Raw genomic sequence first — 15,325 nt, forward strand, 5'->3', positions numbered from 1 at the left:
AGGGATTATGTACCTAAAGTGCAAAGTGGTGAGTAAATAAATCCTTCCATGATATAATAAAATATTCCAGCCATATGCATTTATCTACCCTTCAGTTATTTATATTCTTAGCTTTCAAACATTTATCTTTTATTCTCTATAAATTTCTGGGTATTGAGTGGTCTTAATTTTCAAAATACCTTTCGTTTTTACCTACATTTCTTATTTTCTTTTGAGAGACAGCAATTTCCCTAAAGGAAACCTTCCCAAGTATCTTTTAATATTGATTTTATAAATTTCACAAAATATTTGTAAGGGTGTAGAAATAATTAAGGCTCTTCTTGTCTGTGTGTTTTTTGAAAGTTTTAGATTGTACTTAGAGGAACAATTAAAATATCTTTACTATAAATGAAAGCATGCAAGATAATTTACTTCAAAGTGAATACTTTTACAAATATTATTAGTCTTCTGTGTGTTGCAACAACCTTTTACATGAAACATTTTTATGTTTATGTATGGTGTAGTCTTTCTGAATAAAAAAATATGTAGGTAATATTATATAGGTAAGTTAAAGGATAAGTAAATGGCAAAAGTCTTGGGACTTAAAGATAGAGATCTGCAAATGATGCCCAGCTTTATGACTTATGAGCACTTTAGAACAGTGGTCTCCAACCTTTTTTGGACCACAGACCAGTTTAATGTCAGAAAATATTTTCACGGACCAGCCTTTAGGGTGGGATGGATAAATGTATCACATGACCTAGACAAGCATCAAGAGTGAGTCTTAGATGGATGTATCAGGGGGAATCTGGTCATTTTTAAAAAATAAAACATTGTTCAGACTTAAATATAAATAAAACGGAAATAATGTAAGTTATTTATTCTTTCTCTGTGGACCAGTACCAAATGGCCCACAGACAGGTACCGGTCTGCAGCTCAGGGGTTGGGGACCACTGCTTTAGAACATTTAGAAGGTAATGACCTCATTTCTCAAAGAGGAAATTTTCACTATAAAGGTAAGGTCTCACCTTCTCTTTATCCATAAGAAAGAAACAGTTGTACAGCTTTTATATATAAGAGATAAAATGTTTTTCTACTTCATTGTGTCTTTTGCAATTTCTTTTAATAATGCTTTCTAGTTTTCAGTATATAGGTCCTTCACATCGCTTGTTAATTTTATTTCTAGGTATTTCATAGTTTTTGTTTTTGTTGCAATTGTAAAAAAAAAAAATGTTTTTCTGAGTTCATTTTCCAAACTTTCATCATTGGAATACAGGAAAACAACAGTTTTTTATATACTGATTTTGTGGCCTGCAGCTTTACTGTATTAGTTTATTGTTTTTAAAAGTTTTTGGGTGGAGTCTTTGGGGTTTTTTATATACAGAATCATGCCAGCTATAAAAATTGATACCTTTTTTTTTTTTTTCCAATATGGATGCCTGTTATTTCTTTCTCTAGCCTGATTGCTCTCACTAAAACTTCTAGAACTATGTGGGATAAGAGAGGGCAGCCATGTCTTGTTCCTAATTTTAGAGGAAAAGCCTAAGATTGGAAGAATCAGCATAGTTAAAATGGCCATGTTACCTAAAACAATATACAAGTTTAATGCAATCACTATCAAAATCCCAGTGCCATTAAAAAAAAAATAGAACAAAAAAAATAATCACCAGCTTTCTATGGAACCATAAAAAAAACACACAAATAGCCAAAGCAATCTGGAAGAAAGGGAAGAAAGCCAACAATATCATAGTACCTGACTTCAAATTATACTATAGAGCTATGAAAATCAAAACAACATGGTATTGGCAGAAAAATAGACATACAGACCAATGAAACAGAATTGAGAGGCCAAAATAAAACCACATATATATGGACAAATCATCTTTGATAAAAGAGACAAAAATACTCAATGGAAAAAAATAAAGCCTCTTCAATAAATGGTGCTGGGAAAGTGGAGAGTCACATGCAAAAGAATGAAAGTTGACTACAGTTTGTCCTTCTGCACAAAAATATATTCATAATGGATCAAAGACTTAAATATTAGTTCTGATACAATAAATTACATAGAAATAAAAACATAGTTATTAAACTCATCAACCATGGCCATAAAAAATAGTTTATGAATTTGACCCCAAAGGCAAGAAAAATATAGTTGTCCCTCATCATATTGTGGTTCACTTTTCACGGTCTCACTGTATTGCGGATTTTTAAATTGTATATATCTAATTTTATATCGCAGATTTTTCACTATATCAAGTAAGTTTGCAGTATAGAAGTACTTTTATATATTTATTATGTTATTTATTTTTGTGGTAAAATAAGTATTTTCTAGCCTAAAACTGCTTGAGCTAGTTTGCCCCCTTGAAATTGTACATGGCACACTATTGGCTGATAAATATGAGGGGACCAACCAGAGCACTGTGCTTTGTATTCTGGGTTCTAATTGGCTCAGCGACCTTAGCATCAGTTGCCTCCCTCTCCAACTATAGCATGCATTCAGCATCTTGCCTTATTTATGTCACATCGAGGTCTGATTGCTGCATGAAGTGTTGTTCTGTGGTGTAGTGTTTTTGCAAAATTTCTATAAAAATTAAATTTATTTCAAGCCCTACTATGTCGCCCAAATATTATGCACCTTCTAAGGTTTCTGGCACCAAATCCAAACGCCAGAGAAAGATTCTTAGCATCGCTGAAAATGTGGGACTTTTTGACATGCGAAAGGAAGGAGAAGTCACCTGACTGTAGGTCGCCATTATGGGATCAATGAATCTTTGGATTGGTACATAAATTAGAACAAAAAATATATAAGGACAATGGCAGCAGTGTCTTTTAACAAGGCTATGAACAAAGTGATAACTTCCCTCAACAAGGCCATTGTGAGGATGGAGTCTGCATTGACCCTGTGGATCAGTGACTACAAGAAAGGAATATCTTGCTGGATACCAACACCATCTGCATGAAGGTCAGGAAGCTTTACAAAACTTTTGCTAAAAGTGGTGACGTTTGTGACAGTGGTGAGAAACGAGTGCAATGATTCGGAAGCAGTATCATCGAGAGCTACTCCCATGAGACTAACCCCATTCAATGCCAGCAAAGACTGGTTTGACAAGTTTCAGAAATGCTTTGGAGTCAAAAGAGGTTCTCTGCATGGAGAAACTGCCTCTGCGGATAAAGCTGGAACTGAGGAGTATGTAAACAACACATTCAAAACCAGCTGGCCCTGGCTGGTTGACACAGCAGTAGAGCGTTAGCCTCACATGTGGAAGTTCCGGGTTCGATTTCCAGTCAGGGCACACAGGAGAAGTTCCATCTGCTTCTCCACCCTTCCCCATCTCTTTCCTCACTATCTCTTTCTTCCCCTCCAATGGCCAAAGCTCCATTGAAGCAAAGTTGTCCCAGGCACTGAGGACAGCTCCATGGCTTCTGCCTCAGGTACTAGGATAGCTCTGGCCGCCGTGGAGTGGTACCCCATATGAGCGGAGCACTCGCTGTTGAGCATTCTGGGTGGATCCCGGTTGAGCACATGCGGAAGTTTATCTGACTGCCTCTCCGCTTCTAACTTTGGAAAAATACAAAAACAAAACAAAAAAACCATCATCGAAGAAGGGGGCTGTAAGCCAGAACAAGTTTTTAATATGGATGAGATGGGCTTATTCTGGAAGTGAATGCTGTCTCACAGTATTATTAAGGACAAAGCCAAAGCCACTGTTTTAAGGTCCCAAAAGATCGTGTAACTTTGACTATGTGTGGAAATGCTGTGGGTTTTATGATAAAGCTGGGGCTTATTTATAAGTAAAAAAATCCAAGGGTTCTAAATAACAAAAATAAGAATGTATTGCCCATGTACTGAATATGCAACCATAAGGCCTGGATCATGAATCTCCCATTGAATTGGTTCCACCAGTGCTTTATCACAGAAGTCAAGCTTTATCTGGCAAAGATAGAGCTCAAATTCAAAATATTTCTGATCATGGACAATACTGGAAGTCATGCTGTTGATCTGTCTTAGGATGGCATGCAGATAGAGTTCTTGCTGCCAAACACCACATTGCTGATTCAGCCCATGGATCAAGGTGCTATTCACACTTTTAAGGCTCTCTGTACATGAAATGACCTGCAAAACCTCGAAGCTATGGACTCGGATGAAGGCTTCTCGCTAAAGCCGTACTGGCATGACTATACCATTGCATCATGTCTCCTAAATATTCAGAAGGCCATAAAGAAGATGAAGAGTGAAACTTTAAATTTCAGCTGAAAAAATTTGGCCAGATGTGGTCCATGATTATAAAGGATTCTCTCCTGGTGAAGTCCATCACTGTGCTGTAGATAAGGCCATGAAGCTGGCAAATCTACTGGGAAGAGATGGCTACAATGATATGACTCCTGAAGACATTAAGAACCTGACCAATGCCCACTCACAACTGTTGGTGGACAAAGACCTGACAGAGATGACAAAGTCAGCAAGTGAAGAAGAGGAAGAGGAACAAGATGAACTGGGTGTTGAAGAAGAAGAGGAGGTTGGCTTAACACTCAAACACCTCACAACCATGGTCAGAATGGCCAAAGATCTTCAGTGAGTGGCTCAAGAATGGGACAGCCAGATGCTTTGTTTTCTTGCATATCAGTTTATACATGGGTGGCATGTCAGAGTTTATAAAAGCTTTCTCATCCAGAAGAAAAAGCAGCACCAGCAACTCCCCATAACTATGTTCCTCACTTGAAAGAAGACACCAGTTACGCTGATGCCTTTACTGAAAACAGAAGTTACAGATGAAGATGAAAATACTGCTCCACCTGATGAAGCGCCTGATGAAGTGGTGCCTTCAGAAGAGCTGTAATGCTCTTCTTGGCAGTGCAGTACATTCAACTTATTGTCATCACCTTCATCGTCATCAGCACTGCACAGCTAATTTATCATCATCTTCATCATTCAAGTCGTAGTATATACTCTGGTGAGTACCCATACAGAATTTTATATATTGTTAAAACTACATAGGTCTAAGAGTGTAGAAAGTTTTTAACAGCATAGGAAGTGTTTATAAGAGTGTGGGAAGGGTTAGTAACAGTGCAGGGAAGGTTGATAAGAGTGTGGGGAGAGTTTATAAAGCCTTAAAATATATATAAATCATAAAATAAATATAAGGTTGCTACTTTAAGGATATTTTACTATCACAGGAGCTTCTGGAACCCAACTCCTGTGATAGATGAGGGACCACTGTAAAGGCAAAAATAAATAAATAGGATTATATTAAACTAAAAAGCTTCTGTACAGCAAAAGAAACTGACAACAAAACAAATAGAAAGTCAACTAAATGGGAGATGATTTTTACAAACAGTAGCTCCATCCAATAAGGGGTTACTATCTGAAATATATAAAGAACTCATAAAGTTCAGCAACAAACAAGTAAATAATCCAATTTTAAAAAAGGCCCTGGACAGTTGGCTCAGTGGTAGAGCATTGGCTGGCGTGTGGATGTCCCAGGTTGGATTCCTGGTCAGGACACACAGAAGAAACAATCATCTTCTTCTGCCCCTCACTCCTTCTGCAACCACGGCTTGAATGGTTCAAGTAAAGTTGGCCTCAGGTGCTGATGATAGCTCCATGGCCTTAAGCTCAGATGCTAAAATAGCTTGGTTGCCAAGCAATGGGATTACAGCTCAGCAGGGCAGAGTATCCCCTGGTAAGGTCATGCAAGGTGGATCCCAGTCAGGGTACATGTGGGAGTCTTTCTCTACCTTCCCACCTCTCATTTAATAATTTAAAAAATGTGGAGAAGAATTAAATAGACACTTCTCCCTGGAGGAAATACAAGTGGCCAACAAATATATGAAAAGATGCTCATCTTCACAAGCTATTTGACGAATAAAAAATAAAAACTACAATGATATACTACTTCCCACCTGTTAGATTGGCTATTATCAATAAGACAGGTAACAACAAGTGTTGGAGAAGCTGTGGAGAGAAAGGAACCCTCTTTTACTGCTGGTGGAAAAATAAACCTGTACAACCATTATGGAAGAATGTATGTGGTTGTTCAAAAGATTAAGAGTAAAACAACTATATGACCCAGCATTCTCTCTACTGGTTATCCACAAAACTTGAAAACATTAGTATGTAAAGACATAGGCACCCCATGTTCTTTGTAGTATTTATTCAGTTGCCAAGACATGAAAACAACCAAAGTGTCCTTTGATAGTGGATTTGGATAAAAAATATGTGGTTCATATATACAATGGAATACTACTCAGTGATAAGAAATGATGACATAGTGATAAACGATGACAGCATGGATGGACCACTCATGGATATAGATAAAATTAAAGTGGTTACCAGGGAGAGAGGAACTAAACAAAATAGAGAAAAGCAATCTGACAGAGTACAAAACACTCGTTATAAAGATGTGCAATAAACTTAAGGAAAGAGTAGAGGAAGTTAGTGAATACTTCAACAAAGATATAGAAGGCACTAAAAAAACAGAAATGAAGACTACACTAAATAAAATAAAGACTACATTGAGGCCCTGGCCAGTTGGCTCAGTGGTAGAGCATCGGCCTGGCGTGCAGAAGTCCCGGATTCGATTCCTGGCCAGGGCACACAGGAGAGGCGCCCATCTGCTTCTCCACCCCTCCCCCTCTCCTTCCTCTCTGTCTCTCTCTTCCCCTCCCGCAGCCGAGGCTCCATTGGAGCAAAAGATGGCCTGGGCGCTGGGGATGGCTCCTTGGGCCTCTGCCCCAGGTGCTAGAGTGGCTCTGGTCACGACAGAGTGACACCCCGGATGGGCAGAGCATCGCCCCCTGGTGGGCGCATGCGGGAGTCTGTCTGACTGCCTCCCCATTTCCAGCTTCAGAAAAATACAAAAAAAAAAAAAAAAAAGAATACATTGAAGAGAATTAACAGTAGAGTAGATGAAGCAGTGAGTCAAATCAGCAGTCAGCAATTTGGAAGATAAGGAAGTAGAAAGTACCCAATCAGATCATCAAAAAAAGAAGTTCTAGTGTAAGAAAACTCTGGGACAACGTCAAGCACACCAGCACTTGAACATGGGAGTTCCAGAAGGAGAAGCAAGAGAGCAAGAAATTAAAAGTATATCTTAAAGAAATGCAATGGCAGAAAACTTCCGTAACCTGGAGGAAAAAATAGACATACAAGTCTGGGAAACAAAGAAAGTCCTAAACATGATGAACCTGAAGAGGCTCATATCAAGATCTATCATAAATAAAATGCCAAAGTTGAAAGACAAAGAGTCTTACAAGCCATAGGGGCAAAGCAGTTGTTAACATGCAAGGAAGCGTCTGTAAGATTGTCAGATAATTTCTCAACAAAAACTTTGCAGGCATGGAGGGATGGGCACAAAATATTCAAAATGATAAAAAGCAAGGACCTAGCCCTGGCCGGTTGGCTTAGCGGTAGAGCGTCAGCCTGGCATGCTGGGGACCCGGGTTCGATTCCCGGCCAGGGCACATAGGAGAAGCGCCATTTGCTTCTCCACCCCCCCTCCTTCCTCTCTGTCTCTCTCTTCCCCTCCCGCAGCCAAAGCTCCATTGGAGCAAGGATGGCCCGGGCGCTGGGGATGGCTCCTTGGCCTCTGCCCCAGGTGCTAGAGTGGCTCTGGTCACGGCAGAGCAATGCCCTGGAGGGGCAGAGCATCGCCCCCTGGTGGGCAGAGCTTCGCCCCTGGTGGGCGTGCCGGGTGGATCCCGGTCGGGCGTCTGTCTGACTGTCTCTCCCGGTTTCCAGCTTCAGAAAAATACAAAAAAAAAAAAAAAGCAAGGACCTACAACCAAGATTCTTGTACCAACAAAGCTATCATTTATAACTGAAACGCATATAAAAAGCATTCCACATGAGAGAAGGCTAAAAGGGTTAATCACTACCAAATCAGTATTATAAGAAATACTGTGTTGGGCCCTGGCCAGTTGGCTCAGCAGTAGAGCGTCGGCCTAGCGAGCGGAGGACCCAGGTTCGATTCCCGGCCAGGGCACACAGGAGAAGCGCCCATTTGCTTCTCCACCCCTCCCCTGCGCTTTCCTCTCTGTCTCTCTCTTCCCCTCTCGCAGCCAAGGCTCCACTGGAGCAAAGATGGCCTGGGTGCTGGGGATGGCTCTGTGGCCTCTGCCTCAGGCGCTAGAGTGGCTCTGGTCACAACATGGCGACGCCCAGGATGGGCAGAGCATCGCCCCCTGGTGGGCAGAGCGTCGCCCCTGGTGGGCGTGCAGGGTGGATCCCAGTCGGGCGCATGCGGGAGTCTGTCTGACTGTCTCTCCCTGTTTCCAGCTTCAGAAAAATGAAAGAAAAAAAAAAAAAAAAAAGAAATACTGTGTTAAGCTTCTTCTTCAAAAAGAAGAAAAAAAAGATAAAAAATTAAAATGTCAATAAATATATATATATATATCAATTAACAATTACCTTAAGTGGAAGTGGATTAAAAGATCTAATCAAAAGACAAACTGAATGGATAACAACACAAGACCTTTACATATGCTGAGCAAAACTAAATCACTTCAGATCATAAATCACACATAGACTGAAAGTAAAAGGATAGAAAAGGTATTTCATAAATATGGAAACAAACAAAAAATTGGAGTACCAATACTTACAGCAGACACAATAGACTTTAAAAGAAAGACTATAACAAGAGACAAAGAAAGACTCAGCTGGGTATTTATCCAAAGAAACCCAAAACACTAAATTGAAAAGACATATACAGCCATATGTTTATTTGTTTATTGCAATATTATTTACAAAGGCCAAGATATGGAAGCAATCTAGTTGTCTATCAATCAATAAATAGATAAAAAAAAATGGTGCATATATTCAATGGAACATAAAAAAAAAGAACATTTTGTCACCTACAAAATGAATAAACCTAGACACTATTGGGCTAAGTATTGAATATAATAAGACAGAGAAAAACCAATGCCTGATAATTTCACTTATATATGGAATAAAAAAAATCAAAATAAATAAAGAAGCAAACCCAAAACAGACCCATAGATACAGAAAACATTTTGATTTTTGTCACATTAAAAATAGTTTGGGAGGATGGGTGAAAAGGTGAAAAGTTTTAGAAATATAAATTGGTAGTTATGGAATTTTTATATATATGTACAGTACAACATAGGAAATACAGTCAGTAATATTATAACTATATATGATGTCAGATGGGTACTAGATTTATTGGGGCAACTACTTCATAGGTTATAGAAATGTCAAGTCATGGCATTGTACTCCTGAAACTAATATAATATTGTACATCAACTGTAATTTAAAAAAAATTAAGTTTTTTTTTACAATGTATTTAGATTATCTCTTCTTAGAATAACTTTTAACATTTTTTTCTATCCCTTTTCAAAATATAGGTCTTTTTACCTGTTTACCTATTTATCTATATTTACAAATATCTGTCCCTTTTTAACAAATATCTACTCATAACATATTACCTAGAAAAGTTACGGAAACACCAATCAGTAAAGATTGGTAAAATTAATGAATAAATGCATATGATACAAAGTTATTTCCAAGAAAATAAGCATTTCAATTAGTAGCATGTAATTCCTCTTATCCAGTCACTTCAGCATTGCTTTTTTTGTAGTTTATGGTATTTGATAATGCCTAAGTTTTTTAATTTTAATAAATTGCTACCATCCTTAGTTCACACATAGATTTAAAAAAGAAAAAAAGAAAAAACAAGAGTGTTAAATTCAAGAGTTCAAACTCAGAGCTTACCTGTAAGTCCTCACATTTCTCTGGACTGTTTTTCTTCAATATTACTTTTTCTCTTTTGTCAGAAATGAATACAAGATAGGTATGTAGCAACTCTGCAATGCTAAATCATGAGGCTTACAAACACACGTTGGTCTCTCATGGCATTTGTATTCTATGAACATAGATAGAAAAATAAAAGAAGCATGCTTCTTTAGTGATTTCTGTAGACATTCAGTCCAAAAATTATAATAGTATTTTAATTTCAAGTCTCTAGTTTTAATTTATATTACAATCATATTTGAAAATACATACATCTATATCATAATATACATAATAAATGGATGCTGAGAAAAAATAGTGTGTGTATAAAAGCACTCATTGTAAGAAAAGGTAACTTTTGTCATCTTAAGTTGTTCTAATAGTATATGTGTAACACATTTAATGATGTATAAATTGATAAGAGAATGAACAAAGGTGACTGCATTCTGAGAAGTTTCTCAAGTTTACTTACTGAAGCAGAAAACCATAAGCACTCACTAATGAAGTTTTTATAGTTCTAACTAGAAGATATCAATTTACATGTAAAATATCAGGTAATATAAGAATGTAATTAAACACAGCAGTAGATAAAAAAAAAATTGAGTAAAACTCCCAGTACATAGATGCAAAACATATTTAACTTTTGTAGAAAAATTTTGACTCTAACATTCTATAAATAGCAATGTGGAATATCTTTACTTTTATACATATTAGTTTTCAAATTTCACATTTTGTATGAAGGTATTATTTTTCTATCTTACAAGTGAAGAAATATGTTCAGAAGGCAAAAAAAAAATAATGTAAATCATTTGAACATGAACAATATAAAGCTAAAAATTAAGAAAACAAACCCAGGACCTTGAGCCTAATTTCATGTTGTGTTTCATTACAGTTGGTATAAATACACTCAAAAAACTTAACAGAATAATGATACTTTATTTTCTTAAATGTATTCCATCTAATTATGAGAAAATATACTGGTTACTTTTATTAGAGTTTTCTTAAATCTTGAATTTTAGTCCCTCCGGTACTGAAACTTGGGTCTTCATCCAAGATGGACTTTCAGCTTTTGTTTATCCTACATTATTCATTTTAGTTCTGACAGCCCATAAACAGCTTTGCAGTTGAAGGGATTAGAAAGTTAGAATATTGTTTTGAAGAAAGTTATGGACTGTCTGCAGAGAGATTAACAATTTTAAACTCTTTCGAGTTTATTAATGTTAACTTCTGTTTCCTGAGGTAATTCTGGTCCTATTATATATTCCTGGACTCCTAAAATGAGCAACATCTTAGTTACTTTTGATGTTGGAAATAAAGTACTTCTTGCCTTCAGCAGTAATAAAATCTTTACAGAGAATGTTACATCCCACAGATTCAAAGTAGCATTACAAAATAGAATTCTTTTAACCATGATCTAGTGCCTGTAGCATTTCAACAGGCTTAGAACTGATATATAAATTGTGCTAAAGAAGAGCCAGGAGACAGGAGTAACACAAAGAAAGGTTTGGGCTTTTATTTTAGTTTTTGGACAATACATTTCTACATTTAGAAAGACATGTGGTTCAACGATCAAGGCTTTCACAAAGTTTGTTATTAAACTCTTTCATGCACCCAATACTGTACTAAAAATCAAGCAAAATTAGTAGCATTGGCAAAGTCTATGACTCCAAAAAATTACATCAAAACTAGATAATAGAATTCCATTAAGAAAAGAGATATATTTTAGTCACACTAAACTACTTCTATTCGATAACACTTGAAATACTAGATAATAACAGTTTTTAAAAGCTGCCTAAATTAAGTAATGTATCATATAACATTTGTATCATGAAAAGGTTACAACTAAATAAAAATATTGATAATTTAGCTTTGGTATTGATTAAAATTTTGGGGAAAACCAGGAATGCAAACCACTTGTATCTAGACTGTTCACTTCTCATAAGTACAATCTCATTTTTAACCTAATTATACTTTCCTAATTCTATTTGTCTCAATATGTACCACAAGAATCCATAGAACACCTAAATAAGAATAAACCAAGATACACCTGAAACAAATGAAAGATAATAAAGAAAGGTGAAACACTTTATGCCATGTCTTGTCTACCACAAAACAAAATTTATATGTATAGTTATTAAGACTGCATGGTTCTGTCACAGATATAGGCAAATAGGTCAATAGAACAAAATAAAAGTCTGGAAACTTATTCATAAATAGATGTAACCATTATATATATAATAATAATTCTGGCATTGCATATGAATGGGAAAAATACAGATTAAGAAAAAAATTATTCCACACAATTGATTAGTCAAAGAAACATGTTAGAAATTAGAAAAGTGTCTTACACTCTTATCAGAAATAAATTTTTGCTGGATTAAGTACTTAAATAAAAACACAAACAATAAAAAATAAAGAAAATAATATAAAAAATTATATGTTGGGATAGGAAAAGATTTCTTGAAGAGAACACAAATGATAAAAGAAAACAATAGTAATTTTTATTAATTAAATTTAATAATATAATTTTATAAGTCACCATAAAGGAATGAAGGATAAACTGAAATCAGACAAAGAATATGTAATGTATGATATATGATACATACTATGATACAAAAACACAATATATATTTATGCAAAAATGAGGAAATACAGTTAAATAGTTGAGCAGCCATTTTTTAAAAAAGGAAAAACTAATAACCATATAAACAGAATGTGATTATTAATTGCATATATTAATCAGATATCATTCAACCTCACAAATTGATGAAAATTATAATAATAAAAATCAGAAAACATAAAGTGTTGAAAAGAATGTGGAACAAGATAAGCAAATCATCTATTGCTAATAAATGTATAAATAGGTACATGAACACATTAGGAAAACAGTTTAACATTCATATTAAAATGAAAGATATGCACATTCTATGACTCATTATTTCTACTTTTTTGCACTCCAGAAAAACACTTGCCAATGTACATAAAAATAGTTTTATGTAAACTTCCTTTGGAAGATAAAACAACTCAATGAACTACAAGATCACAATATCTAAATGTATTTACATATTTTGTTCAGTACATGCAGTGATTATGATTCCATTTCAAAAATAAGGCTGAGTTAAATGAAAAAAGTATATATATAGAGAAAGATAGATTGTTTCACTTATAGAATGTTTTAATAATATATATATATACATATATATTTTTATGATGTATAGATAAGTGGTAAAATTGTATAAAGGCAGAGAGATAATTTATACATAGTACAAGATATTCCTTTACTCTGGTTGGATTACTGGTGATAGTAAAAGGTAGATATGATTGCAAGGGCAAAAAGCATTCTCAGGAGAGATGGATAATTATTATGGCCAGCAGTTTGCAGAAAAAACTAAATCTCTCATAAAGTATTAGTCATTAATCAACTTAATAAAGAGATTTTGAATTCTAATCCATTTGTTACCTGACTTAAAATATACAAATAAACACATAATATTCCTATGTGGAGATTTTTTTTGTAAATTTACTAGTTTTCTATGTCATGTTTTCTTTGAAAACTGCTCTACCAGGACTATTTAAGTTGATATCTGTTTATAGAAACCAATCTATTTCCAAATGTGTCTGTTAACTTTAAAATTAAAAAAGAAAGCTTTTCTCTTTTTGAAATTTTTTGTATTTTTCTGAAGTGAGAAACAGGGAGGCAGATGGTCCCACATGCGCCCGACCAAGATCCACTCAGCATGCCCACTAGGGGGCAATGCTCTGCCCATCTGGGTCATTGCTCTATTCCAACCGGAGCCACTCTAGTGCCTAAGGTGGAGGCCATGGAACCATCCTCAGCGCCTGGGCCAACTTTGCTCCAATTAAGCCTTGGCTGCAGGACAGGAAAAGAGAGATAGAGAAAGAAAAAGGAGAGGGGTAAGGGTGGAGAAGCAGATGGGTGCTTCTCTTGTGTGCCCTGACCGGGAATCGAACTCCAAACTTCCACATGCCGGGCTGATGCTCTGCTGCTGAGCCAACTGGCCAGGGCCTGGAAAAAGAAGCTTTGATGAAATAAGTACCTGTATTCTCTCAAGAAAGCACAATTAAAAATTTATGTGGACAATTTAAACTAATACTTCTCTTGGAATTATTTATCTTTCTACCTAGAATACAAACAAGAGGTGCACCTTCCTAAACAAACACAAGTATAATTCCCACTATCATATCAGGAATCTTAAAGATTGCTCTGTTGGGAAATGCTGAACTTTTAATTTAGCCAGGCATCCAAGTGGCAAATGAATGTCTGGCTCACCAAGTTATTAGTTGCACTATCCATAGGGTCCCCAGGTTATAACAGTCTCAACATATGACATTTCAAGTACACAAGGCTCACTCTCATAAAACCTTACAAAAACTGAGACATGAGTGTTTCGGTTTATGCCTGTAGTGTCATACTTATGGACTATGTAGGCAAACTAGTTTGGTTGTGCACCGCAAAGGAATATGCAGTAACGCAGTCTATGAGTGAGGGAGTTGGCTCACCCAGCATTCACTAGACAACTAACCAAATTCATAAGCTGTAAACTATTGAAGATATTTCATGAATCTAAGATGTTGCCATGAAACCTCTTTACAACAAGCATGTTGGTTAATTCAAGAGGCAGTGTGGATCTACATACCCAAGAAGAACAAATGATAAATATGTTAGACACAAGAAAGCAGTGAGCAATTTCAAAGCTAAGAGCAAGAACTTCCTCAGTAGCTACATGCTTTTGGGTTTTGTTTATTTTTGATATATTTGGATTCCCCTGTTTCTCTAATACTGATTAAATCTACTAAGAAATCTTATCCTGATCTTTTTTAGATACAGCAATCTAATTCTACTGACACTCAACAGTTCTGATCTATACCTTACACCACGACAGAAAATGTGATAAGAGGGAAATAATTAAGACATAAAAAGTGTGAAATTAACTGAGGTTGTCTGATTTAAATATAAATACAAGACTAGGAAAATATGTAATTCTATAATTTTGACTGTTTGATTCATTACAACTATTCAGCCATTAAACACAGTGGTTAAATTAAACAATTAATGTTATAAAAGTGCCTAAGGGGCAACTGTAAATGACAGATTTGCTAGGTTCTTTGTGAAATTCTGAGCTCCTATAAATAATTGCTTTTGAACAAAATTTCTGTACATAAATTCATGATGTTAAATTCCATATTTTGATGAAAAGTAGATTGACAAAGTGTACTTTGTAAATGTAACATTTTAATGTACATATGATGTATTATATGATATAATTATATACCTGCCGGCCCTGGCCGGTTGGCTCAGCGGTAGAGCGTCGGCCTAGCGTGCCGAGGACCCGGGTTCGATTCCCGGCCAGGGCACACAGGAGAAGCGCCCATTTGCTTCTCCACCCCTCCGCCGCGCCTTCCTCTCTGTCTCTCTCTTCCCCTCCCGCAGCCAAGGCTCCATTGGAGCAAAGATGGCCCGGGCGCTGGGGATGGCTCTGTGGCCTCTGCCTCAGGCGCTAGAGTGGCTCTGGTCGCAACATGGCGACACCCAGGATGGGCAGAGCATCACCCCCTGGTGGGCAGAGCGTCGCCCCTGGT

General features: G+C 36.3%; 1 non-coding gene across 1 annotated transcript; it reads left to right on the plus strand.

Annotated features, from left to right (window-relative positions):
• The first annotated feature begins 15,024 nt into the window (after window positions 1-15,024).
• On the plus strand, window positions 15,025-15,100 carry TRNAA-AGC (transfer RNA alanine (anticodon AGC)). The gene has a single exon. It is a non-coding gene; the product is annotated as a tRNA-Ala (tRNA).
• The last annotated feature ends 225 nt before the right edge of the window (window positions 15,101-15,325 follow it).

Source organism: Saccopteryx leptura, chromosome 4 (genome assembly GCF_036850995.1).
Source record: "Saccopteryx leptura isolate mSacLep1 chromosome 4, mSacLep1_pri_phased_curated, whole genome shotgun sequence".
In the NCBI taxonomy this organism is placed as follows: Eukaryota; Metazoa; Chordata; class Mammalia; order Chiroptera; family Emballonuridae; genus Saccopteryx; species Saccopteryx leptura.